The 26,748-nt window shown below is 37.1% G+C and overlaps 1 protein-coding gene and 1 long non-coding RNA gene across 8 annotated transcripts in view; both read right to left on the reverse strand.

Annotated features, from left to right (window-relative positions):
- The window catches only part of EPB41L5 (erythrocyte membrane protein band 4.1 like 5), a 146,524-nt gene that overhangs the window by 37,713 nt on the left and 82,063 nt on the right, over nucleotides 1–26,748 (reverse strand). The window lies entirely within an intron of this gene.
- LOC309843903 lies at nucleotides 12,943–26,707 on the reverse strand. Its single transcript, XR_014300407.1, has 2 exons — nucleotides 26,061–26,707; nucleotides 12,943–14,384 (listed from the first exon to the last, which is right to left on the reverse strand). It is a non-coding gene; the product is annotated as an uncharacterized lncRNA (long non-coding RNA).

Genomic DNA, 26,748 nt, shown 5'->3' on the forward strand with positions numbered 1-26,748 from the left:
CCATAAAGACCAGAAGTAGATTTGTGGCTGCCAGAGGCTGGAGGAGGATAATCAGGGCAGAATGCAGACTGATTGCTGTGGTGTAAGCCATGAAATTAAGATTCAATATTAAGTGCTGTCTTGACACTTTGGGCCTCACAGGGCCCCAAATGCACTCCCCTGCTCTTACCAGATATGGTCCCCCACCCCCTCACTCCCATCCACTGGAAAAGATCCTCAGGCACCTGGCTGGCTCAGTCAGTAGAGCTTGTACTCTTAATCTTGGGGTTTGAGTTTGAGCCCCACACTGGGTGTAGAGATTACTTAAAAACAAAATCTTAAAAAAGAAGAGAAAAGTTTTCCATCTAGCTATACCAGCTGTATTCTACCTGGTTCTTAATGAATTTTACTTCCCTGCCAGCCTGTGAAATTATTCAAACAAGTAATCACATCTTCTGGTGGAAACCAGAGGTCACCTTATCCTCATGTTACTATAAAGCCTGCCTCCCACAGCTCATGCTTATTCACTGTGCCCCCAGGTAGAACTCCCACATGGGCCTGTATGTTGTAAGGTTTTCCCCTCCCTTGAGCTATGAATATATATGACTAACAAATTGCTGTCTATCTCATCTGTCCAGTGTTGGGTGTTGTATGCTCAGCCATTTTGTAGTATTTAGCGTAGGAGATGCCTTCTCTGTAAGAGTGAACAGGAACTGTTCAAAACAATTGCTAAAGGGTATGGGGTTTCTGCTAGGGGGACAAAAATGTCCTAAAATAGAACTGTGATAAAGGCGGCACAATCCTATGAATGTCCTAAAAACACTGAATGTTCACTTTAAATGGTGAATGCTCACTTTAAATGGTCAATGCTATAGAATGTGAATTATATCTTAAAAAAGCACAAAAGTCGAAATAAAAAGTCATTCATACAAAAGAATTGATGACCAAGGACCTGCACTAAAAAAATATTAAAGGAAAACCTACAGACAGAAGTAAAATGAACACTGTATAATGGGATTTATAACATATGTAAAAGTAAAAATGCTTGAGAAATGAAAATTAAAAGGCTAGGGAGTAGAAATGTAAGTACCCTACAGTAAGGTTCTTATACTATATATGAAATGGTATAATATCCCTTAAATGTAGACTGTGGTAAGTTGTTTACACTAATGCAATCATTAAAGCAAAAACAAAACAACACAAAACAAAAATACACAAAGTTATAGATTAGGACTGAAGAAAAGACATAAATGGAATTGTTTTTAAAAAACGTAATTAATAAAAAAAGAAGGCAGAAAGAGAGGAAGACAGGAATAAGAAACATGGGACAAAGAGGAAAAAACAAAGATGACAAACTTAAACTTAATCATAGCAATAATCATAATACATGGAAATGGTCTAATACTAATATTTAAGTGCAGAGATTGTCATTTAAGATTTGAAAATGAAAATTCAATTATATACTGACTAAACAATTTAAGTATGAAGAAACAAAGATTAAAAATAAAAATATAGAAATTTAAAAATGAAAATTAAAAAAATGAAAATATAAAGATAGAAAAAGATATATCAAGCTAACACTAGTTGAAAGAAAACCTGACTAAATATATTGATATCAGAGTAGAGTTCAGGAGCAGAGAACAGTACTTAACATGAAGATGATCATTGTATCAGGATAAAGGAGTACTTTAATCCAGAGAACAATACTAAATATTCATGAACTTAATGACAAAACTTCAAAATACATGAAGCCAAAACTCAAAGACCTACAAAGAGTAATGGGACAAATCAGTAATTACAACTAGAGATTTCAATACTCCATTTCAATAACTAATAGAACAACCAAGCAGAAAATCAGCAAGAATATAATAGACTTAAACAACACTAACCACAACTTTACCTAATTAACATTTATAGAACACTACATCTAACACAGCAAAATACATGTTTTTCTCAAGTGCAAACAGAATAACCATTAAGACCATATTCTGGGCCATAAAATAAGATTCAATAGGTTCAAAAGGATTCAAGTCATATAAAATATAACATATGTTCTTTGACCAGAACAGAATTAAATTAGAAATCCAAAAGAGAAAGATACTTGGAAAATCCTCCAATATTTGGAAATTATATAAGGCAATGCTAAATTACGAATGGCTCAAAAAAGATTCCAAAGGGAAGACTGGAAAAGTATTTTGAATTAAATAAAAATGAAAGCGTAACATATTCAAATTTGTAGGATCCCACTAAAGTAATACTTAGAGGAATTATTTATAGTACTAAATATCTATATTTGAAAAGAAGTTAATTCTCTTGGGAAATCAGTGGCCTAAGCTTATACTTTGATAAACTACGAAGAGATGAACAAATTAAATGCAAAGGAAGAGGAAGGTAGAAAATAATGAGTATCAAAAGAAAACAATAGAGAAAACGAATTAAACCAAGAGCTAGTTCTTTGAGAAACTTAACGTAATTGATATCCTCTAGTTAAACTGGTAAGGAAAAAATGAATATTTATTTACTAATATCAGGAAATGAGAAAGGTGACATCATTACAGATCCTACATATATTAAAATGGTATAAGAGGGGCATCTGGTTGGCTTAGTCAGTGAAGCATGTAGCTCTTGATCTTGGGGTCGTGAGTTCAAGCCCCATGTTGGCTGTAGAGCTTACTTTAAAATAAATAAATAAAATGGCATAAGGGAACATTAGAAACTTTACACCAATACATTCAACACTTAGATAATAAGGAAAAACTCCTTCAAAAGTACAAATGACCAAAACTTACTACAGAACACACAAAATCTAAATAGACACATATAAGAAACTTAATTAGTAATTAAAAACCTCACTAAGAAAAACTCAGGCCCTGAGTAAATGCTGACTTCCCTGGTAAATGCTATCAAATATTTAAAAGAAGAAATAATATCAGTCTTCAACAAACTATTTCAGAAATAGAGGAATAGGCAACATTCCCTGATTTCATTCTAGGAGACCATTACTACCTTAATAATGAACCATGCCAAAGACATGAAAAGAAGTTAAGGAAGAAATAAAAAGGATTGGCCACCATGACCAAGTGGGATTTTCCCAAGGAAAACAAAGTTGGTTTAACATTCCAAAATCAATTAAGGTAATGTATCATATTAGCAGAAGAAAAACATATGATCATCTCAACAGAGGCAGAAAATGCATTTGACAAATTCAACACCATTCATGGTAAAAACTCTTTAACAAACAAGGAACAGATAAAACATCCTTAATCTGATAAAAGCACTTACAAAATACCAACAACTAAGATCACATTTAATGGTGGAATGACTGAATGCTTTCTTCCATAAGACAGAAAATTCTGCTCAACACTGTACTAAAGGTTCTAACTTAATGGAGTAAGGGAAAAAAAAAAAAAAAAAGGAAAAGAATAGAAAAGTTAATCAAGGATACCCAGGCTGGAAAGAAAAGGTTAAAAAAAAAAAGAGGTTTTTACATGCAGATGACAGAATCCTAGATTTCCTAGAGTCCTAGAAAGTATTAAATTAAGTTCAGCAAAGTTAAAGGATACAAGATCAACATACAAAAATCAAGTATATCTGTATACTATGCAATGAAAAACAGGAAGTTGAAATTAAAACAATTCCATTTACAGTATCACAAAGAATAAATCTTAGAATAAATTTAATAAAGGACAGGCAGGACTTGTATACTTAAAACTATAATAAATAAACTAATGGTGATCTAAATAAATGAAAAGACATTTCATGTGCATGAAGTGGAACATTAACATTGTCAAGACAGGAATTCTTTCCAAATTGATCTACAACTCAATGCATTCAAGATCTAATTTCCAGCAGGCTTTTTTTTTTGGTAGAAACTGATAAGCCAATCCTAAAATTTATATAGAAACTCAAAAAAGCTATAATAGCTTTTTAATAATAAGAGTTGGAGGATATACACCACCACCAGATTTAAAAACTTAACTTTAAGTCCCAGTAACCAAGACAGAGTGGTACCAACACAAAGATAGACATGTGAATCAACAGAAAAGAATTAAGAGCTCAGAATTTCTTACATTTTTGATTTTTGCCAGCACAAATCAATAGAGAAAAGAATAATCTTTTTAAAAAATGCTGCCAGACAACTAAATATATATGCAAATGAAGTTAGACCTTTACCTCACACCGCACATAAAAATTAAATCAAAATGGGTAACAGTCCTAAGCATTAAGAGCTAAAACTGCAAATATTTCATGAAAACATACAGGAAAAAAGTATTTTGAGTTTGAGGTGGCAAAATGTTCTTAGGATATGACACCAAAGGTACAATCCATAAAAGAAAAAAACTTGATAAGCTAGACTTTATCACAATAAAATATCTGAGTTTCAAAAGACACTATATGGTGGGGTGCTTGGATGGCTCAACTGATTAAGTATCCAACTCTTGGTTTCAGATCAGGTCATGATCTCAGGGTCATGAGATCCAGCCCCACATAGGGCTCTGTGCTCAGCAGGGAGTCTAAGAGACTCTAGAGACTTAAGAGTCTCTCTCTCCGACCTCTACTTCTGCCCCTCCCTCTGCTTGCATGCACTCTCAAATAAAATAAATAAAATCTTAAAAAAAAAAAGATACAATATGGAAGTGAAAACAGAAGGCAAAGATTAGTAGAAAATTTTTACAAATGATAAATCTGATAAAGGACAAGAATCCAAAATATACAAAGAACTCTTATAATAATAAAAAGACAAGTAACCCATATAAAAATGGGCAAAAGGCTGAACAGACCTTTCTCCAGACAATATACAAATAGCTGATAAGCATATGAAAAGATTCTCAGTATCACCAGCCCTCAGGAAAATGCAAATCAAAACCATGATGAGATACCACAATTCACTCATTACAGTGGCTATAATAAAAAAAAGACAAAATAACAAGTGTTAGAGAGGATATGGAAATACTGGAACCCTCATGTATTTCCACTCTGGAAAACAGTCTGCCAATACCTCAAAAAGTTAAAATGTAAATTTATCATACAATCCAGCAATTTTCCTCCTAAGAGTCTATCCAAGAGAAATGATACCTTATGCCCACAAAAAGACATATACAGGAATGTTCGTAACATTATTCATAGTAGCCCAAAGAAACAATGCAAATTTCCACCAACTTGTGAACAGATAAACAAAATGTGTATATCCATACAATGGACTATTACTAGGCAATTAAAAAGAACAGACTAAGATCCATGGATGAACCTCAAAACACCCTTAGGCATACCTCAGTGGCTCAGTTGGTTAAGCATCTGACTCTTGATTTCAGCTTGATCTCAGGGTTGAGATTGAGCCCCATGTTGGGCTCTGCCCTGGGCATGGAACCTGCCTAAGATGCTCTCTTTTCTCTACCTCTGCCCCTCCCCCCTCCCTCTTTCTAAAAATAAGTAAAAATAATAAAAACAGTATTCTTAAAAAAACAGCAACATGTTAGATGAAGAAGTCAGATATAAACCTCTGTATACTGTATAATTCCATTTATATGAAATGTCTAGAAAAGGCAATTACAGAAACTGAAAGCAGATCAGTGACTGCCTGACGGAATGGGAAGGTAGGAGTGTTATTATTTTTTTAAGATTTTATTTATTTATTTGACAGAGAGAGAGAGAGAGAGATCACAAGTAGGCAGAGAGGCAGGCAGAGAGAGAGGGAAGCAGGCTCCCTGCTGAGCAGTGAGCCTGATGCAGGGCTCGATCCCAGGACCCTGAGATCATGACCTGAGCCAAAGGCAGAGGCTTTAACCCACTGAGCTACCCAGGCACCCCACAGGAGCCATTATTTAAGTGTAGACCAGTACAAGGGAACTTTTTGGGATGATGAAAACATTCCAAAACTGGACTGTGGTGATGACTGTACAATTCCATACATTTCTAAATATAATGAAATTGTACACTTAACAGTAGATGAATTCTAATATTTTTAAATGTCTCAAAGTGAAAAAAAAAACCTTAGCTAAACTCAGAATTTAGAAACTAGACATTATCTAGTTCAACAAAAGTACAAGATACAAGATCAATAAATAAAAATCAACTGTGTATCTGTATACTAGGAATAAACAAGAAACTAAAATGAAGAAAACAATTCCATTTAGAAACCCAACGTATTCTAAATGTACTGTTTTTTTTAAAGAACTGGAGACTCTCAACCCAATTCCTCTGCTGTGGGAAAACTCAAAGCTTAGATCATTTTTTTTTTTTTTCATCTAATACTGAGTTAGAGCAAAGCAAAGGAACTGCCATTGTTTAGAAGGCTCCAACTTTTCCTACAAGAATGAAATCCACGTTTCACTTACGAATCTTGTGCCTGGGATCCAAGTAAAACAGTAATTGTTTTAAAAACTATTAAAAGAGGTAGTAAGAACAAAGACAATTTCTGTACAAGAGATCTGTGTCCCAGTGCTATCTCTGCAACCACCCAGCTCTACAACTTTGGACAAACCACTTTATCTTGGTTTTCAAAATGTGTTCTACAGACTCCAAAGGATTCCAGACACATGTAACTTATCTATGGGTATGGAAACAGTGGTGTTCTTTTGGTCTCCTCACGATGATCTCATGGATGTTTATTTAGAATTCCAGGCAGGTTTAATTCAAAGGATTTCTTGGCTAGCACTAATTTGAAACCACTGGAGCAAAGGTATTGAGGCATTGTTCATCTTTAACACTGAAACTATAAAAGCCTTTTAGTGTAAAACCATCTCATTAGCTTGTTTTCAAGTCTTTTTCCATTGTTCCAATTGTTATCTTCCCTAAGAGTCAATCAGTGTCACTTGTGGTTTTTGTTTTTTTTAAATAACATCATCAAAAGAAGAGGTGACAGTGGTGATAGAAGAACAGAAGCAACAAAAATACCAGAATATTAGAATTTGTTGAAGCTGGTTAACGAACATATTACAGCTCATTATATGTTCTCTATACTTCATGTAATTTTGAAATTTTCAGTCGGTTAACCATCCCACTACTCTTGGTTTCGGCTCAGGTCATGATCTCAGGGTTGTGAGACTGAGCCCCATGTCAGGCTCTGCACTCAGGGCAGAGTCTACTTGAGAGTCTCTCCCTCTCCTCCCGCCCCTCCCCACACTCATGCGTACACACACTCTCAAATAAAATCGTTATAAATAAATACAAATTTAAAGATGTGGATAGCAAAGTTTTTAGACAAAAGCTGGTGATAACTTGTGGTAGTTCATTTCCTATGGTTCCAACATGAACACATGACAGAAGTTTTTTTAACTACACCTGCTTTAAAACAGTGCCTTAGTCCATTCAGGCTTCTGTAACATAAATAACATAGACTGTGTGGCTTATCAACAACAAATTTATTTCTTACAGTTCTAGAAGCTGGGAAATCCAAGAATAGGTACCGGCAGATTTGGTGTCTAATGAAGGTTGGCTTTCTAGTTCAGAGACCAATTTTTTTTTTTTTTTTTTAAGTATATCCTCATATAAGAGGAGTGCACGCGGGATCTCTCTGGACATGAATCCCATTCATGAGGACTTCACCTTCATGACCTTATCACCTCCCAAACACCTCACCTCCAAATACCATCACACTGAGGATTCTCAACATATGGATTTTGGGGGGACACAGATATTCAGTCTGACATACAAAACACATGGATGTTGAACTGTCACAGAATTTCTGAAGAACAGAAATTAAAAAGTACCCACTGTATGTGTCCCAGCCCCAATTTCTTGTTGAAGTCCTAACACCCAGTACCTCAGAATGTGATTTTATTTGGGAACAGGATCACTGAAGATATAATTAGTTAAGTGGGGATGAAATCATATCAGAGAGTAGGGTAAATACTTAACTGAATAGGACTAACATCCTTATAAAAGGGGGAAACTTGGGACACAGATACCCACACAAGGAGAGCACCACATGAAGATGAAAGCATATAGTGGGTGACACTTCTGGAATCCAAGGACTGTCAGAACCACCAGAAACAAGTGAGAGGCATGTAACAAATTCTTTCTCATAGCTCCCAGAAGCAAGCAATCTTGTCTACTATACCTTGATCTCTTGAACTGCTAGTCTCTAGAACTGTGAGACAAAATTTCTGGTTGTCACCCACTTGTAATGGCAGTCCTAGAGAATTAATACATCTCACATTCTCAAGATCTGAGCAGGACTTACTAAAAAAGAACCTGAGAATGCCACATTATTGAGACCATAAAAGAAAAATAAACAAAAACATTCTGTAAGAAAACTCAAAGAATGCAAGTACACCCTAACTTTTCTCTTCTTCTCCCCAAGAGAGTAGGGCCTTGGAAAATCACATCAGGTAAATGGAAGCTCTGAAAGAACCTGTGAAAGAAAAGAATGGCATCTTACTTTGTGGTAGGGGGTTGCTGAACATCAGAAACTAAGCTTACATCAAAAGCACGGGGATTTATCTGATACTTGAATCTATAAGTTTAGAAGCATATATATAAATATATTTCCCATGCAGGGCATATATTTCCTTTAGCATGGAGCAGTCTAAACTCAGTGAGTTGACTGGAGCCACCCTTAATAACATGGAGAAAAAAGACCAGAAGTTGGACAAGGTACAACTGGGTGACTCAGTGAGTTAAGCATCCAACTCTTGATTGCAGCTTGAGTTATGATCTCAGGATTATGAGATGAGCCCTGCTTTGGGCTCTATGCTCAACATGGAGTCTGCGTGTGTCTCTCTCCTGCTCCCTCGACCTCCCTCTAAAATAAATAAATAAAAATTTCAAAAAAACCCTATCTTGATTGGATCTTCGATCAGGAAAATAGCTACACACGGCATTTATTGAAACATTTGGGAAAATCTGAGTATTACCTATATATTAGATGATAGTACCATATCATTGTTTGAGTGTGATAAATATGTACAAGAATGTCTGATTTTTGGACATACATGCTGAACTATTTAGGGATGTACTAAATAATGTCTGCATTATGATCCTCTCAATTACTTCAGCCGAGAAAATAAATGTTAGCAAACAGGCAAAATATTAACAGGTAGAAAACATAGGGGTAAGGAATATAGCTATTCATCCATCATTCTTTCAATTTTTCTGTGGATTTGAGTTTTCCAAAACAAAAAGTTGAGAGGGGGGAAAAAATGCTTTTATTTCCTTGAGCCAGGTAGAAGTTCGGCTTAAAGCCCATTCAATGAAACTACACCCATGAGACAAAATGTACCAAGGTAAGATGACCCACACAATACAAGTGTACTTTTTTTTTTTAAGATTTTATTTATTTATTTGTCAGAGGGAGAGAGAGCAAACACAAGCAGGGGGAGTGTCAGGCAGAGGGAGAAACTGGCTCCCCATTAAGAAGGGAGTCTCACGACAAGACCCGAAGGCAGTCACCCAAATGACTGAGCCACCCAGGCGCCCCACAAGTGTACTTGAACAAGAGCTGAGCAGGGAATAAAGGAAAGAAGAGTGTTGCCAAAGGTGAAATATGAGGTATCCTGCCTATATGGGGAAGTGATCAGTTCTATGAGGGCCTTTGAAAAAAAAAAAAAAAAAAGTATTAGAGTCTAGTACAAAAGAGATAGCACCTATTTACAGGCAATGACACCATGCTGGGTTACAATAGCATCATGCAAGTAAAACTGCCCATTTCCTCTTTCTTCTGACAGTAAGTACAAGAGTGAAGAGGAAAAAGTAAAGATTAAAAGAACAAACCACCACCAAATTCCTATCAAAATGAGAAGGAGGGAAGGGGCAATCATTAAATTGGATGTAAAATTAAAATTGGAATTTCTCTAACTTAAAGTATGTTTCAATTACTAAAAATAAGATAATTCTAGGGGCGCCTGAGTGGCTCAATCAGTTCAGCGTCTGCCTATGGCTCAGGGTTCTGAGATCGAGCCTTGCATTGGGCTCCCTGCCTCAGTGGAAGCCTGCTTCTCCTCTCCCTCCGTCTCCTGGCTGGGCTCATGGTCTCGCTCTCATTCTCTATCTCAAACAAATAAATAAAATCTTAAAAAAAAAAAAAGATGATTCTTATATGTACAAATGAAGAGCCAGGAAGGGAAAAGAAGAGTTGACCTTGCATAGATAAATAGAGTAATCAAAAGAAAGATAAAGCAGAGAAATCAGGCTTTTCCAAAAACAACTCCCAGTAATGAACCTGGGCTCAAGCCAGGAGGAACTCGGGATCTGAAAGCAGAAACAGGCACTGAGGTAAAAGGAAAAAAACAAAAAACAAAACCTAACTCTCCCTGGGAGGAATGAAACCCAAGACACCTCAAATGAGACTATAAACAAGAGTCAGACTCACTACTTGAAACAAAGTACTGTGTCTTCTAGATAGGAACAAGAGGCTGAAGAAGCTCAATTCACAAGTCCAGTCTCAAATGAAAAGACAGTGCTTGCCCGCAATGAAGGGAAGAATGAGAAATATCTCAGGGCGCCTGGGTGGCTCAGGGGGTTGCCTGTCTGCCTTTGGCTCAGGTCAGACCAGGCTGCCTGCTCAGCAGGGAATCTGCTTCTCCATCCCCCTGCCCTTGCACACTCTCTTTCTCTTCCTCTCAAGTAAATAAAACCTTAACAACAACAAAGAATTAGAAATATCTGTGCAACCAATAATAAGACCACCACACCTGGGCATAAGGATGGGAGGAAACTCTTCTGGAAGATCTTACTGTAAGACCTTCGTCAGAGCTGAGGATTTCAGAAATTGAGGTAGGGGCAATTTCAAAACTGCCTTACTAGGAAGGAGAGAGAAAAGAAAGAAAGAAAGAGAGAAAGAGAGAAAGAGAAAAAGAGAAAAAGAAAAGAAAAGAAAAGAAAAGAAAAGAAAACCTCTTATAAAATAAGGCAAGTTGATGGCAGAAAAACAGACACATAGACCAGTGAAACAGAGTAGACCGCCCAAATATGGACCCTCAACTCTATGGTCAAATGATCTTCGACAAAGCAGGAAAAAATATACAGTGGAAAAAAGACAGTCTCTTCAATAAATGGCACTGGGAAAATTGGACAGCTATGTATAGAAGAATAAAACTCAACCATTCTCTTACACCATACACAAAGATAAACTCGAAATGGATAAAAGACCTCAACGTGAGGCAGGAATCCATCAGAATCATAGAAAACACAGGCAGTAATCTCTTCAATATCACCACAGCAACTTCTTTCAAGATATGTCTCCAAAGGCAAAGGAAACAAAACTGAAAATGAACTTTCGGGACTTCATCAAAATCAAAAGCTTCTGCACAGCAAAGGAAACACTCAACAAAACAAAGAGGCAACCCACGGAATGGGAGAAGATATTCGCAAATGACAGTATAGACAAAGGGCTGATATCCAGGATCTATAAAGAACTCCTCAAACTCAACACTCACAAAACAGATAATCATGTCAAAAAATGGGCAGAAGACAAGAACAGACACTTTTCCAATGAAGACTTACAAATGGCTAACAGACACATGAAAAAATGTTCATCATCACTAGCCATCAGGGAGACTCAAATCAAAATCATACTGAGATACTACCAGTTAGAATGGCCAAAATTAACAAGACAGTAAATAATGTATTTCACTTATAAAAGTGAAATATGGTTTCACTTATTTGTGGAGCATATGAAATAACACGGAGGACATGGGGAGATGGAGAAGAGAAGGGCATTGGGGGAAATTGGAGGGGGAGACAAACCATGAGAGACTATGGGCAGGAGGTGGGAGGTTGGGTGAGCCTGGTGCTGGGTATTATGAAGGGCACGTATTGCATGGTACACTGGGTGTGGTACATAAACAATGAATTCTGGTAAACTGAAAATAAATTTAAAAAAAATTTTTTAAAAATAAAGCAAGCCGAAATCACAAACAAAAAATTACAAAGCATGTAAAAAAGAAACGCAAATCATTAAATTTCTCATAAAATCACTCTAAAGTGACAACATAAGGACACAAAATCACATTCACTTATAAGAAATAAAAAGGTGGGGAGAGAGAAATTTGAAGGGAGTGGAACAGATGAACAAGCTGTCATTGATTAGAAAAATTATAGAAAGCTAAAACCTAATTTTGGAATAGGGAAAAAAACTAAGTCATTCCAGAGAACTCAAGAAAACTTGTAAATATTTTCTCTCTTTTCATGGGTTTCTTTTCACTTTCTTGACTGCATCCTTGGAACACAAAGTTTTAATGTTTGATGAATTCCAATTTATTTTTTCTTTTGTCACAGGTGCTTTTGGTGTCCTATCTAAAAAACTATTGCTGGGTCCACGAAAATTTACTCTTGTGTTTTCCTCTAAGACTACTATAGCTCTAACTATTAATTTTATGTCTGTGATCAATTTGGAGTTCATTTTTTTACATGATGTGAGATAGGGGTCCAATTTCATCATTTTTTATATGAACATCTCATTGTTCAGCAGAATTTAATAAGTAGTGTTGACATAACAGGAGAACCATTTGGAAACAAACTAGATTCATTCTTTATACCTATACCAAAGTAGTTCTAAGTGGATCCAAGATTACTGATATTATATAGTTACATTATTGAAATTACATTATATAAGTTACTGATATTATACAGTTAATATTCCCAATATACATTAAAAACTCCTTGAAAATAAAAAAAAAAAAGTGAACAGCCCTGTTTGAAAAGGCAGGAGATGCTACAAATAAGACTAATTCACAGGAAAAAATGGCTCTTAAACATACAAAAATACGTAATAGAAAGAATTAAAAAAAATACACTGAATATATCCATCCTTAATCTTGATCATGGTGTTAATATCACATGCCAAAACTTATCAGTTTGCATTAATTTACCTCATTGTGCATTAAATGTACCTCAATAAAGCTATAAGAGAAAAAAATACATTTCATTTCCAATGAAAAGAAATCTAGCAACATCTAGAAAAATTTATATTTACTACCAAAGGAATACCGTAATTACACAGGGAAAAAAAGGAACTAATCCAAGTAAATTTTAAGCTCAGTATTTTATTTACTCTCAGTCTAAAGAGAACTGTGGGGAAATACTGAACTGAACTTAGATTTGTTGTTGACAGTGGTAGGGGTACAGCAATTCTGAAGCTATTTAAGCATGTCTCAAACAAATATGAAATTAATATACTGCTGGTAGTTAGGTTGTTTCTCACTAGGAGATAAGGAAGATAGAAATAAGGAACTAGGGAGGCAAAGAAAAACCTTAGATATGAGATAGGGATTAGAGTATCAGTATGAATTTATGATTTAAACATACCTATTTTTTTAACTCTGTCTACTAAGTATAGAAGCAGTGACATTTACAGGAGCAATGTACATATATAATGCCCAGATCTTGAATGCTAAATACTATTTTAACTAAAAGGAATCAGGTTCTTTAAAAAAAAAAAAAAAAAGGCTGAGTTCAGAGCTAAGGCAAAGGAAGTACAAGATGAGTGTGGAAGCTCTAATATCAAAAACTAAAAAAGTTCTCAAAAAGTGAGGTGGGGGGCACCTGGGTGGCTCAGTGGGTTAAGCCTCTGCCTTTGGCCCAGGTCATGATCTCAGGGTCCTGGGATCGAGCCCTGCATCGGGCTCTCTGCTGGGCAGGGAGCCTGCTTCCCCCACTCTCTCTGCCTGCCTCTCTGCCTACTTGTGATCTCTCTCTCTCTCTCAAATAAATAAATAAATAAATTTTTTTTAAAAAGTGAGGGGGGACATAGGAATTGGTATAAGACGTAGTTTGACAGGGTTCTCTTTGGCCAGATTTAGAACAGTCTGACTATCAAAAGAATAAAAATAGTGACGAACTGGGGTGCCTGGGTGGCTCAGTGGGTTAAAGCCTCTGCCTTTGGCTCAGGTCATGATCTCAGGATCCTGGGATTGAGCCCCGCATCGGGCTCTCTGCTCAGCAGGAAGCCTGCTTCCCTCTCTCTCTCTCTCTCTGCCTGCCTCTCTACCTTCTTGTGATCTCTGCCAAATAAATAAATAAAATCTTTAAAAAAAATAGTGATGAACTATATAACACATTGAATGAAAGAATCTGTGAATCTACGTATAAATAGATCAGAAAAAGTTCTACCAACTAACCAATTAATGTGAAATGACAGCAAATCACCATTTTGTAACAATAGAGTAACTAATTTTCACGACTAAGTGAAAGTTTGCTGGGAGACAGAATATTTGCACAAAGTATTCAGTAATTTTTTACAAAACAAAGATAACTAATGTAGTAGAAAAATCCGATAAACAACCCGCAAACCAAGTCATCTAAAACCAACACTATCAGTAATGGACAAAGCAGCATCAAGTACCTCTGATGTGATGTGCCAAAGATGTATCATATCTGTAGAGAGAAGTCACATGTTTCTGCTGTCAAGTGCATAAATGGAACTGAATCATGAAGAATCAATCAGTTAAATCCATATTAGGGACAGTCTATGAAACAATGAACATGTACTACTTAAGAATGCAAATGCTGTGACAGAGAGGCTGAGGAATTGCTGCAGATTAAGATACTCAAGAAATAACAAAATGTTAATGTGTCATTCTGAACTGGATCAAAGCAGTTGCTATAAAACACAGTTTTAGGACAAACAGGAAACTTGAATATAAACAGTATAGAGTAGGTAATAGCAGTATACTGTATCTGACTCCCTGAATGTGGGAACAGCCTTGGGGCCATGTAAGAGAATGTTATTTTGTATCCCTCTCTCACTTAAAATCCACCATAGACTCCCTGTTGTAGGTGGAATAAAATCCATTCTTTTTTCTCCTGGCCTACAGGGCCCTCCGTGACTAGGTTCCTTCCTAGCACCCTCAGAAAGCTCCATCCACACTGGTTTTCTTTTCTACTCCTCAAAAACCAACTGACAGGCCTCTATATTATTAGCTGTTATGTCTGCCTGAGATACTCCTTCTTTCCATAGCTGACTCCCTTATACCACTCATATCTCAACTTAGGTTATCTCTTCAAAAGCCTATCCCTCACCCTGCAGTCACTTACTATGATATGACCTTCCTTCCTTAATAGCATGTTACTATTTGAAATCCTGGCATCTGTATCTGTGTATTTATTATTAGCCTCCTTTACTAGAATATATGTCATAAGAGTAGGAGCTTATGTCTTGGTCACTACTGAATTTCCAGAATGTAGGACAGTGCCTGACACAGTAGATACTTAACAACTAGTCTCTAAATGACTGAGTTACCAATTTTGACATGTACCCAGTAGGGAGTCTACCATTTAAGCATGATGAAAATCCTAAGGAAATCTCAACAACTTTACATGCTTAGTACTGGGATGAAAAAAGGGAGGGTGATAACTTTTTAGTATAAAAACATTATCATCAGGTCAGGAGACACACAAAAACAACTTATTACATTCATTCTGACTCTCAATATTATTATTTCTTCTCAAACTAAACAAAGCAGGAAGACAGGAAGAGAGGGTTTAAGAGGTAGTGAGGGGGTAGGGGCTGGAAGAGTGTGGGGGAGAGCACACACAAGAGAGGGTGAGCACAGGATGTGTACAAGAGGGGAGGTATTAAAAGAACATCTACTGTGGAAGATAGCAGCAACGGTTTCTCTTCCAACCACTTTCTATCTCAAAACAAACCCCCAAAGTAGCAGGATCCACTAAAACTCATCTTCCAATAAACCTGTGGCTGATAGATTCAAGTTATAAAAGATCTGAATGGTGAACAATCATTTTCTTGCTTACTACCACACCCTTGCATTTTAGAACAAACTGTGATGTATCTGAAGGTCATTTATGCCACATTCTTGTGTGCTGCTGTTACTGAAATTTTCATAGGTAACATCAGATAAAATACTTCCCCCGACTGGTTTGCCAAAGCCACTTCAGGATTTATCTCTGTATGTCACGGCTGGCGCAACAAATCGACCAGGAAACATGAGGGTAAGAGGAATGTGAAAAGAAATTAAGAGACAAAGAGATGGGGGCAGGAGGGACACTGAGGATGATGTCCAACAGGGCTGATTTTATTCCACATCTTTCAAGATGACCGCAGGTTTCTATAACAAGTTTACATTAACTACAAGCAAACCTCATGATGCCAGGTAGTCTGGACTAATGCTATTAGCAAGACAATCAACCAGGGAGTGGGTTATGGGAGGTATAGGAACAACAAGGACCACCTAAAAATTCATGACCCTGACCACATTGTTCCCTTCTGTAGGGAGAGGGTGTGGGAAGTCACGTAGGCAAGTGCACGACATACAGCACATACCCTTTCTCAGTGTTACTCAACTTTCCCGTCCTTAACCCCTTGTCAAGGCACCTGGACTTTAAAGGAGACACAAGTCAGGGCCTGGTTTGATCCTCGACTCCAACTGTGCCGTGGCCTCCAACATCTGTATTTTCTAGTATTTGTTACACAGCAAGAGAAAATGAAACACTAATGAACCTGGCACACCGTGCTCTCAATAACTGCTTAAAAAAACTTACTACACCCACTCTTTTCTTCCCTAGAGAAATATGTATATGACTTAAATGGAACATTCTTATTGTGCCTTCATCCAGAAAGATTTGTGTAACTGCCCCATTGAAACTTGTGAACAGATAACGGGATTACAAGTAAAGAGAAGTCAGAAGAGAATTATAATTAAAAAAGTATAATTTCTAAAAGCAAGTAATTCAACCCTGAGCACCCCATCTCATAAAGATGTGAACTACAAAACAAACACTATTTACTTAATCCTTTTACCTTTTCTCTCTAGAACAGAGAAATAACTAATCCTGGTGTTAAGCGCTGTCACAGGGCCTTGCTTTCATTCCATACAATCGGCTTTGCATAGGTAGGGACAAACATAATGTGCCACCAAAGTAAAGTAAAATGTTCTATGAAAACACTAAATAAAGACAAGCTTCCAGAGAAAAAGGAGCACAAATGAAGACAGAATTTCAAATACTACTGATAAAGAAATAAAAGATGACTTATACCCAATTTTCAAAATGGGCAAAGGATGTGAACAGACATTTCTCAAAAAAAGACATGCAAATTACCAATATACATATTAAAAATACCTAATATCATTAGCTCCCTGAAAATGCAACTCAAAGCCACAATGAGCTACCTACCACCCTCAAAATAACCAGGATGACTAAAATGAAAAAGGTAACAAAGTTGCTGGTAAAATATAAAATGGTGTAGCCACTTTGGAAAACAATTTTAACATTCATTAAGATGTTAAACACAGTTACCACAAGACCCAGCAATTACACTCTATCAATATATCCAAAAGAACTGAAAACACCTGTTCATGAAAAACAAAAAAAACCTGTATCTGAATCCGGAGAGCAGTACTGACAATAGCCAAAAAGGACAAACCCAAGACCCATCAACTGATGCACAAATAAAAGACTATGTACCATATAAAGGAATATATTAAACCATTAAAAGGAATCAATTACTTATAAATGCTACAACATACACACACACACACACATTTTTTTTTTTTTTTTAATTTAAGTTAGCTCTACACCCAGTGCAGTGCTTCAACTTATGACCCTAAATCAGGGCACCTAGGTGGCTCAGTCAGTGAAGTATGATTCTTGATTTCAGCTCGGGTCATATTAGGGTCCTAGGATTGAGCCCCATGTCAGGCTCCACGCTCAGTAGGGAGTCCTGCTTGTCTGTCCCTCAACCCTGCTTGTGCTCTTTCTCTCAAATAAAAATAAAATCCTAAAAAAAAAAAAAATGTTCTACTGACTTTGCTAGCCAGGCACTCCAACATGAATAAATCTTAAAAAACACTATGCTAAGGGGCGCCTGGGTGGCTCAGTGGGTTAAAGCCTCTGCCTTCGGCTCAGGTCATGATCACGGCATTCTGGGATCGAGCCCCACATCGGGCTCTCTGCTCTGCGGAGAGCCTGCTTCCTCCTCTCTCTGCCTGCCTCCCTGCCTGCTTGTGATCTCTTTCTCTGTCAAATAAATAAATAAAATCTTTAAATAAAAAAAAAATAAAAAACACTATGCTAAGTGAAAGAAAGTAGAGGAAAAACATCACAAATTATATGATTCTATGTATGGGGCATTTCCAGGATGAGCAAATTTATGGAGACAGAAAGATCAGTGTTTGCCAGGACTTGGAGGGAAGGGGAGAATAGGGAGTTAAGTCCTAATGGGTAAGGGGTTTCTTTGGGGAATAATGGGTATGTTCTGTAATTATACTGGTAATAGTTGTACACCTTTGTGAATATACTAAAAATCGATGGGTTGTACACACAAAAAGTTTCTTAAAAATATAGTCAGACATTTATTTTCAATCTATGGCTTTTGGCAATGTCCTAGCACACATCCATTTGTTAAGAATGTATGAAGAAATCTATAAGGACACTACCTCCATCCATCTTTTTTCATGGACACTTACCTGAAGTCGTCTATCTTGTTTCCCACTACATTTTGGGGCATTTTAATTTGTTTTTACCTATTTATAGTGATGTCAGCTTAAAAAAAAAAACAAACAAACAACAAAAACAATGTCTCCTTATCCCTACTCTCTGAAAATTCAATTAATCTTTCCAGGTTCACTTCACTTCTTGTGCACTTAAGAAATATATACATGGTTTTATGATTTTTATAAAGATGAAAACATACCCCAGACACTCCTCTTGCATTTCTAATTCAACAATGTAGTACTGACGTATTCAATAACCAAGCACATGGAGAATATTCCTCATTCTTTACCAATTACATAGTAAGGATGAAGCATACTTTAATTATCTAGTCTTCCACCAACTGGCATTCATTCTTTGCACTGTCTCTTTAGAAAGTTACTATTATGCTCCTTTTTACTCTCCACAGTCTAGGCCCCATCAAGCTATACAATATATGGAGTTGGTACAATGGGTGTCATTTTGGGTTCTAGGACCAAGCTGATTTGGAGGCCCAGCCTTACCATATACCGGCAATGTAACTTTGGAGAAGTTATATCCTTACTGTGCCTCAATTTCTTCACTAGCCTAAATACCTTTAGAGTCCTATAAGGAAGAAATGTTTTGCTGGAGTAATATTTACTGCTATACCTCCAGAACAATGAATGTGAGGCACAGAAGTTCTCAAATATCAGCTATCATTATTACTACGCCTCCCCATGAATTCTGTACTCATTACCAAGACTCATTATTCAGGAATGATTCCCTTTGACTCTGCTGTTAAAATTTTCTTCTGCTGTAGCTCTCTTAGCCCATGATTAATTCATCCAATGCTCTTAAGTACCCCTCAAAATCTGATGCAAATGTCAGCAAGCCTTAACCTCAACCTTCTACTCTTCCATGACCTTGCTTGCCTAATGACTTAGCACTTATATCAGTTATTTATAAAACTGTCTATCTCCACAAGCTGAATGTAAATTTCTTGGAGCCAGGGATAGCATTTTGACTACTTCTGTACCACCAAATATGCCAAGATGTGCTTGGCATTCGTTCATTCATTCGATCAACTAATACCTGAGTGCCAAGCCAGGCAATACTCTGGGGACAGAGGAATAAAAATAAATGTTCTCCTTTGATGAAGCTTACATTCTATTAACAAATACAGAGATGACAAGTAACATATAATGTAAGATGAAGTGATATAAGAAAAAGAAGCAGGGCAAGGGGGAAAGGGAATGACAAGGTGGAGTGGTGTGTGATTATTTTACAGAGAGGTGAGAAAGGTTTCTCTGATAAGAAACTTGTGCACATTTGAAACTTGTGCACAGTACATTCACATTTATGTTTATTCATTCGAACCAGAAGAGATTCAAGAGAAGAATATTTATGTGGAAGTAAAAATACAAAGGTTCAGGGAGGGAAAACACCTGGTATAACTGAACAAGTCTTTGGAGGCAGCAAACAAGATCAAGGCTGACAGATGACCAAGTATAAGAAAAAACACATTTTTGTCAATATGAGAATTTGGGTTTTTCGTCTGTATGAGATGAGAACCTCTGGGACACCTAAGCAGAGGAATGACATGATCTAAGTTAGAATCACCATCACTGTTAAGGGGACTATGAAACAGTAGAGGACCAAAGGCAATGGTTGGAAGACCAGAAAAGAAATTAAGGGAGGATGATAAATGGACACAGGGTAAGACTTCAAGTTATGTTACAAAGCTATGGTAATCAAAATAGCATGGTAATGACACAAAAATGGACACACAGTTAATTGATCAAAATAAAAAACAAATAAACCCACAACTATACGAATGATTAACCTTCAACAAAGCAGGTTAAAGAACATGCAATGGGAAAAGAACAGTCCTTTCAACAAATGGTGTTGGGAAAAATTGGACAGCAACATGGTAAAGAATTTGGACTACTTTCTTATACCATATACAAAAATTCAAAATGGATTAAAGACCTAATGTGAGACCTGAAATCATAAAAACCCTAGAAAAGAAAAAGGTCAGCACCTCTTCAACACTGGCCATAGCAGCTTTTTTTCTAGGTATGTCTCCTGAGGGATACAAAAGCAAAAACTAACTACTGGCACTACAAAATAAAAAACTTCCGCACAGCAAGGAAAACAAGCAACAAAACTAAGAGGCAACCTATGGAATGGGAGAAGATACTTTCAAATGACATATCTGATAAAGAGTTAATATCCAAAAAATATAAAGAACTTACACTAACTCAACACCCCAAAAACTGAATAATCCAATTAAAAAATGGGCAAAAGACATGAACAGACTTTCTCCAAAGAAGACAACCAGATGGCCAACAAACACAAGAAGATGCTCAACATCACTTACCATCAGGAAAATTCAAATCAATACTACAATGACATCATCTCACACCTGTCAGAACAGCTAAAATCAAAACACGTTGTTGGCGAGGATGTGGAGAAAAATGAACCCTCATGAACTGTTGGCAGGAATACAAACTGGTGCGGCCACTGTGGAAAATAGTATGGAAGTTCCTCAGAAAGTTAAAAATAGAACTATACTACAATCCAGCAATCACACTACTGAGTATTTACCCAAAGAATACAAACAGTAATTCAAAGAGATACATGCACATTTACGTTTATAGCAGCATTATTTACAATAGCTAGGATATGGAAGCAGCCTAATGTCCAACAATTGAATGGATAAAAGATGTGACATATATTTATATGTATACACACACACTATGGGGTATTATTCAAACATAAAAAGAAAGAAATCTTTCCATTTCCAACCACACGGAAGGTGCTACAGAAAATAATGCTAAGCAAAATAAGTTAAAGACAGACAAATAACACATCACTGCATTCACGTTGAATTTACGAAACAAAACAAACACGGGGAAGAAAGAGAGACAAACCAAGAAACACTCTTAATCATAGAGAACATAGGGGAGGTGGGTAAAACAGGTGATAAGAATTAAATAGTACACTTATCATGATGAGCAGTGGGTGGTGTACGGAAGCATGAATCACGATGTTATACACCTGAAACTAATATAACACTACCCAGCTAACTAGAGTAAGATAAAAAATATTAAAAAAAGGAAGACATGGTGAGAGCAGTAGAGATCTCTTCTAATTGCTTATTTTCTCAGTAAAATAGGAAGCAAGATCCCTAATGGAAAGTGAGGAGTGAGAAGTGAGGAAGTGGGGGCGCCTGGGTGGCTCATTAAGCATCTGCCTTTGGCTCGGGTCATGATTTTGGGGTCCTGGGATCGAGCCCCATATCGGGCTCCCTGCTCAGTGGGGAGCCTGTTTCTCCCTTTCCCACTCCTTCTCTCCCTGTGTCTGTCAAATAAACAAACAGAATCTTTAAAAAAAAAAAAAAAAAAAGATTGAGGAGGTGGTGAAGTTTGAAAGAAGAGAAATTACCGCCAGCATCACATGAGAATGTATAGAGTAAGGAAATGTGATAGGATTTCAGGCAGCACTGAAGACCTACATTCAGGGGCCAAAATTTAAAGTGAGACCATTCAACAATGTTGCATTTTACACTGTCCATCTACATGTACAGTACAGAGTTGGATTTAATTAGATGTGTACAACATGAGAAGGGTCAAGAAATGTGAGGGTATGAAAAAAGGAATAATTATAAATGACTGTGTATAGGAAGTGAGGAATAAGAAGGTGATCTAGCAGGTATTCAACAAGTAATGTGATGAATTTTAAAAAGGAGATATTAATACAAGCCTCCCCAATCTTTAACTTAAAAATCCGCAATGACTGCCACAGGCCTCCTTACCAAACTCCTCAGTATTGATCTTCAATGCCTTTCCACACTACACAAATACTTTTTTTTTTTTTAATTTGACAGAGAGAGAGAGCACAAGTAGGCAGAGTGACAGGCAGAGAGAAAGAGGTGGGCTCTCCACTGAGCAGGGAGCCCAACATGGAGCTCAATCCCACAACCCTGGGATCATGACCTGAGCCAAAGGCAGATGCTTAACCAACTAAGCCACCCAGGCACCCCCCAACACAAATACCTCTAATAGCTATTGCTCTAACATATCTGTTAAGCTCCACTTAAGTGATAACCAGGATATTCTAAAGCACATTAATCTCTCCCAAGTCTTTCTAAAGACTTCTAAAGGTTTGGAGTTGGCATTCCCAGAAAGAATTAATGCAAGTTAATTATCTCCAAACTCCTAGAGAGTTTATAATTAAATAACCCCTGAAGCTAATAGCTAGGCTACAAACATAGCTCTGTTATAGAGAATTGTTCTTTGTAATGGTACACATTCTAGTGGTATTTTATATCCTAGGATGTTTTTCATAATTTCTCTGCATACTGCTGTAACCAGTTTCACAAGACAAAGCAAGCCATCAATTGTCTTCCTATTATCATCTCTTACCTTTCATTTTTTTTTTTTTTACTCTACCCACCCCTTATATTAATATTAACAATAATCAGTCATTAGTCAACAGGCCAGACCCTTATTAAGGAATCTCCAATTTCTCATAAACCCTAACTAAACACTGGGTATAGCCCATTTCTTCATTAAAATTACTTAAAAACAAAACAAATGAGAATTCCTTCAAGAATAAAAAATAAAAAACTACAGCTGTTAAACCTGTTTTCAAGAGGAGGAGGGATAGGTTTATTACACCATTAAGGGAGTCTTCAGTCACACTCCTAGAGAATGTTGTTCTCCAAGTCAGATATCTCTTCTCTGTGCCAATATAAACAAAATGTTGGCTAACTGTCAGGAACAAAATGTAAAAGTTCACTCAAGTACCATCACCTAGAATTAAGGCCACAGATTGTTGTTAGGGACACAAAAGCTTAGGTAATTATCTAATAAAAAACTGTGAGAACAATTCCTTTAGTAAAAACAGGAACACCTGTTCTTCTGCTTCAGTATAAAAATAAAAATACATCATTAAAAAAAAAAACACAGAAAATCTTTTTCCTTTCACCAATTTCTTTTGAAGTTTTCTCTTCTCTTCACTAATTCTCCGAGAAGGCTAATATATTCTCCACCAGCCCCACATGCAAAGAAATGAAGTTATATAATACATATTCCAATGAAAGTGACATGCTTCATTGGACTAGTATTTCTATCATGAAAGTTAAAATGTCAAGTGGGTGAAACAAAATTCTCACAATGATTTCACATGACTAAAGTAAAAAGCTAATTTATACGGACAGAAGATGAGAAATTTCTATGTTCTAAAAAAGGAGCCGAGCTTTCCAACCAAGGCCTGGCAAAATGGCTCCTGCAAAGAAGGGGGACGTAAAGAAAGGCCATTCTGCCATCAATAAGGCAGTAACCAGAGCATACACCAACATTCACAAGTGGATCCATGGGGTGGGTTGCAAAAAGTGTGGCCCTCCCGCACTCGAACAGATCTGTAAATCTGCCATAAAGGAGATGGGAACTCCAGATGTGTACACTGACACCAGGCTCAACAAAGTGTCTGAGCCAAGGGAATAAGGAATGTTCCATACCCTATCTGTGTGCAGTTGTCCCCAAAACACAACAAGGATGAAGATTCTCCAAACAAGCTCTACATGTTGGTCACTTCTGTACCTGTCTCCCATTTTCAAAAATCTATAGTAGGGCGCCTGGGTGGCTCAGTGGGTTAAGCCTCTGCCCTCAGCTCGGGTGATGATCTCAGGGTCCTGGGATCAAACCCCACATCAAGCTCTCTGCTCAGCAGGGAGCCTGCTTTCCCCTCTCTCTCTGCCTGCCTCTCTGCCTACTTGTGATTTCTGTCAAATGAATAAATAAAATCTTTTAAAAAAAATCTACAGTTAATGCGGATGAGAACTAATAGCTGATTGTCACAAATAAAGGTATAAAACTGAAAAAAAAAAGGATGGGGAGCTGAGAATACTATACAATTCATAATAAACAGAAAGAATTTGACCAATCATATTTTATATGGAGACAAAAGCACACACAGAGAGAGGCACACACAGGAGACAGAGAGAGAGAAACAACAGAGGTTTCCCCGTCCCAGATGTATCTTCAAATTCTATCCCTTATGTATAAGCATCTCACATGGAAACATTGACAATTCTGGAATTTTGATGATGTGGCATAATTTATGTTAAAATACAGGAAGTAAGTACGTGGTAGTAAAGAGATTAAGTATTATTGGATTTTATTTTTGCAAATCCATATGATAAACCCTATATGCTAAGGATATAAAATTAATGCAACTTAATATAACTATTTTAGACCCAAACTTCAAAGCCTAACAAACACAAAATAATTACGCCTTTCAAGCAATGAACTATTGTTTACAAATGAAGCATATGCCCCAACCAAAACAGTTAAAGTACCAAGGTTCAAATAATGACCCTTTCCACCATCAGTACATCCTACACTAGCATGGACAACCATTGCCCCAATTCTTCAGTCTATGTCTGTGAATACACAATAAAGGGATCAAAGCTGAGGATTAGCCTTCTCATTCCTGTGAGGCCAGTCATCACAGTATTTTTCTTCCTCCTGAAACCCAAGACACCTTAATCCTCCACTCCTTTCCATCACCCAGTTCATCTATTTTCCTGTTTTGGTAAGATGGAAAGTTGAAATGCATGACATCAGGATACATAAAAGTGATAAAGCAAGACTATTAATCAAATTAATTATTAGCATATCAACCAAGTAAATATGCAAAAATCTAGTAAATAAAAGATACTACCATAATTAAGGTCAAGTTCATTGCTTTATCTCATGTCTGCCTGCCCTTCACTCAGAAGACACTTCAGTTTTATATTCTGACATGTTTACATGGCATCTTTTACATCCTGGACAAAGATAACCCAAGGGTTATAAATAATATTTTCTGGGTCAGCATTTTAAATAAATTTTAATATTCCCCCTAAAATATGAATTATAATGACAATATTACAATATTAGAAAGTCTGTGTAAGAGATGCCTGGGTGACTCAATCCTTGGTTAAGAGTCTGCCTTTGGCTCAGGTCATGATCCCAGGGTCCTAGGATCCAGCTGGTATTGTATAGCATCAGGCTCCCTGCTCAGAGGGATTCTGCTTCTCCCTCTCCTTCTTCATCCTGTCTCCCCCACTCATGCACTCTCTCTCTGAAATAAATAAAATCTTAAAAAAAGGGTCCCTGGGTGGCTCAGTGGGTTAAGCCTCTGCCTTCACTCAGGTCATGATCTCAGGGTCTTGGGATCAAGCCCCACGTCAGGCTCTCTGCTCAGCAGGGAGCCTACTTCCCCCTTCTCTCTATGCCTGTCTCTCTGCCTATCTATGATCTCTGTCTGTCAAATAAATAAATAAAATATTTTTTTTTTAAAAAAGTCTTAAAAAAAAAAAAAAAATGACTGGGCTCCTGGGTGGCTCAGTGGGTTAAAGCCTCTGCCTTCGGCCCAGGTCATGATCCCAGGATCCTGGGATCAAGCCCCATGTCAGCGGCTCTGCTCAGCAGGGGGCCTGCTTCCTCCTCTCTCTCTGCCTGCCTCTCTGCCTACTTGTGATCTCTGTCAAATAAATAAATAAATTTCTTAAAAAATATGACTGTGTACTATTTTTTAAAATATAGACATATACCCAACACGACAAGTAGAGTTTCTATTTTCCTCTGTAAATCCATTTAAAAGTATATATATGATTACCCTATCAAGGTCAAAAGGGTTAGACTATACTCAGGGACAGGTAAAAGCCTTTGAAGTGGTCTTACCATCAAAAGAATAATTATCGGGGCGCCTGGGTGGCTCAGTGGGTTAAAGCCTCTGCCTTCAGCTCAGGTCATGATCCCAGGGTCCTGGGATCGAGCCCCGCATCAGGCTCTCTGCTCAGTGGGGAGCCTGCTTCCTCCTCTCCCTCTGCCTGCCTTTCTGCCAACTTGTGATCTGTCAAATAAATAAATAAAATCTTTAAAAAAAAAAAAAGTCATCTTAAAAAATAAAAGAAATAATTATCATAAGAGCTTGTGTATTTTCATGTGTGAAAGTGTAGTTCTGCTGTGTTTCTGTTTCTCTGTTCATAAAAGTATAGATGAAACATAACTAACCTAATTCAAGATGTTAAAATTAATTATGTTAAATAAAATTAAACAAAGCACTGAAGTTGGATCACATGCTGGTGGCTCCTTCTGATCAAAAAGATAGTGAGCAGGGCGCCTGGGTGGCTCAGTTGGTTAAGCAACTGCCTTAGGCTCAGGTCATGGTCCCAGAGCCCTGGGATCGAGTCCTACTTCGGGCTCCCAGCTCCATGGGGGAGTCGGCTTCTCCCTCTGACCTCTCCTCTCATGCTCTCTCTCACTCTGTCTCTCTCTCTCAAAATAAACAAATAAAAAATATTAAAAAAAAAAAAAAAAAGATAGTGACCAAGTAAGGTTTTGTTGTTTTTTTTTTTAAAGATTTATT

Source organism: Mustela nivalis, assembly GCF_964662115.1.
Source record: "Mustela nivalis genome assembly, chromosome: 11".
Classification (NCBI taxonomy): Eukaryota; Metazoa; Chordata; class Mammalia; order Carnivora; family Mustelidae; genus Mustela; species Mustela nivalis.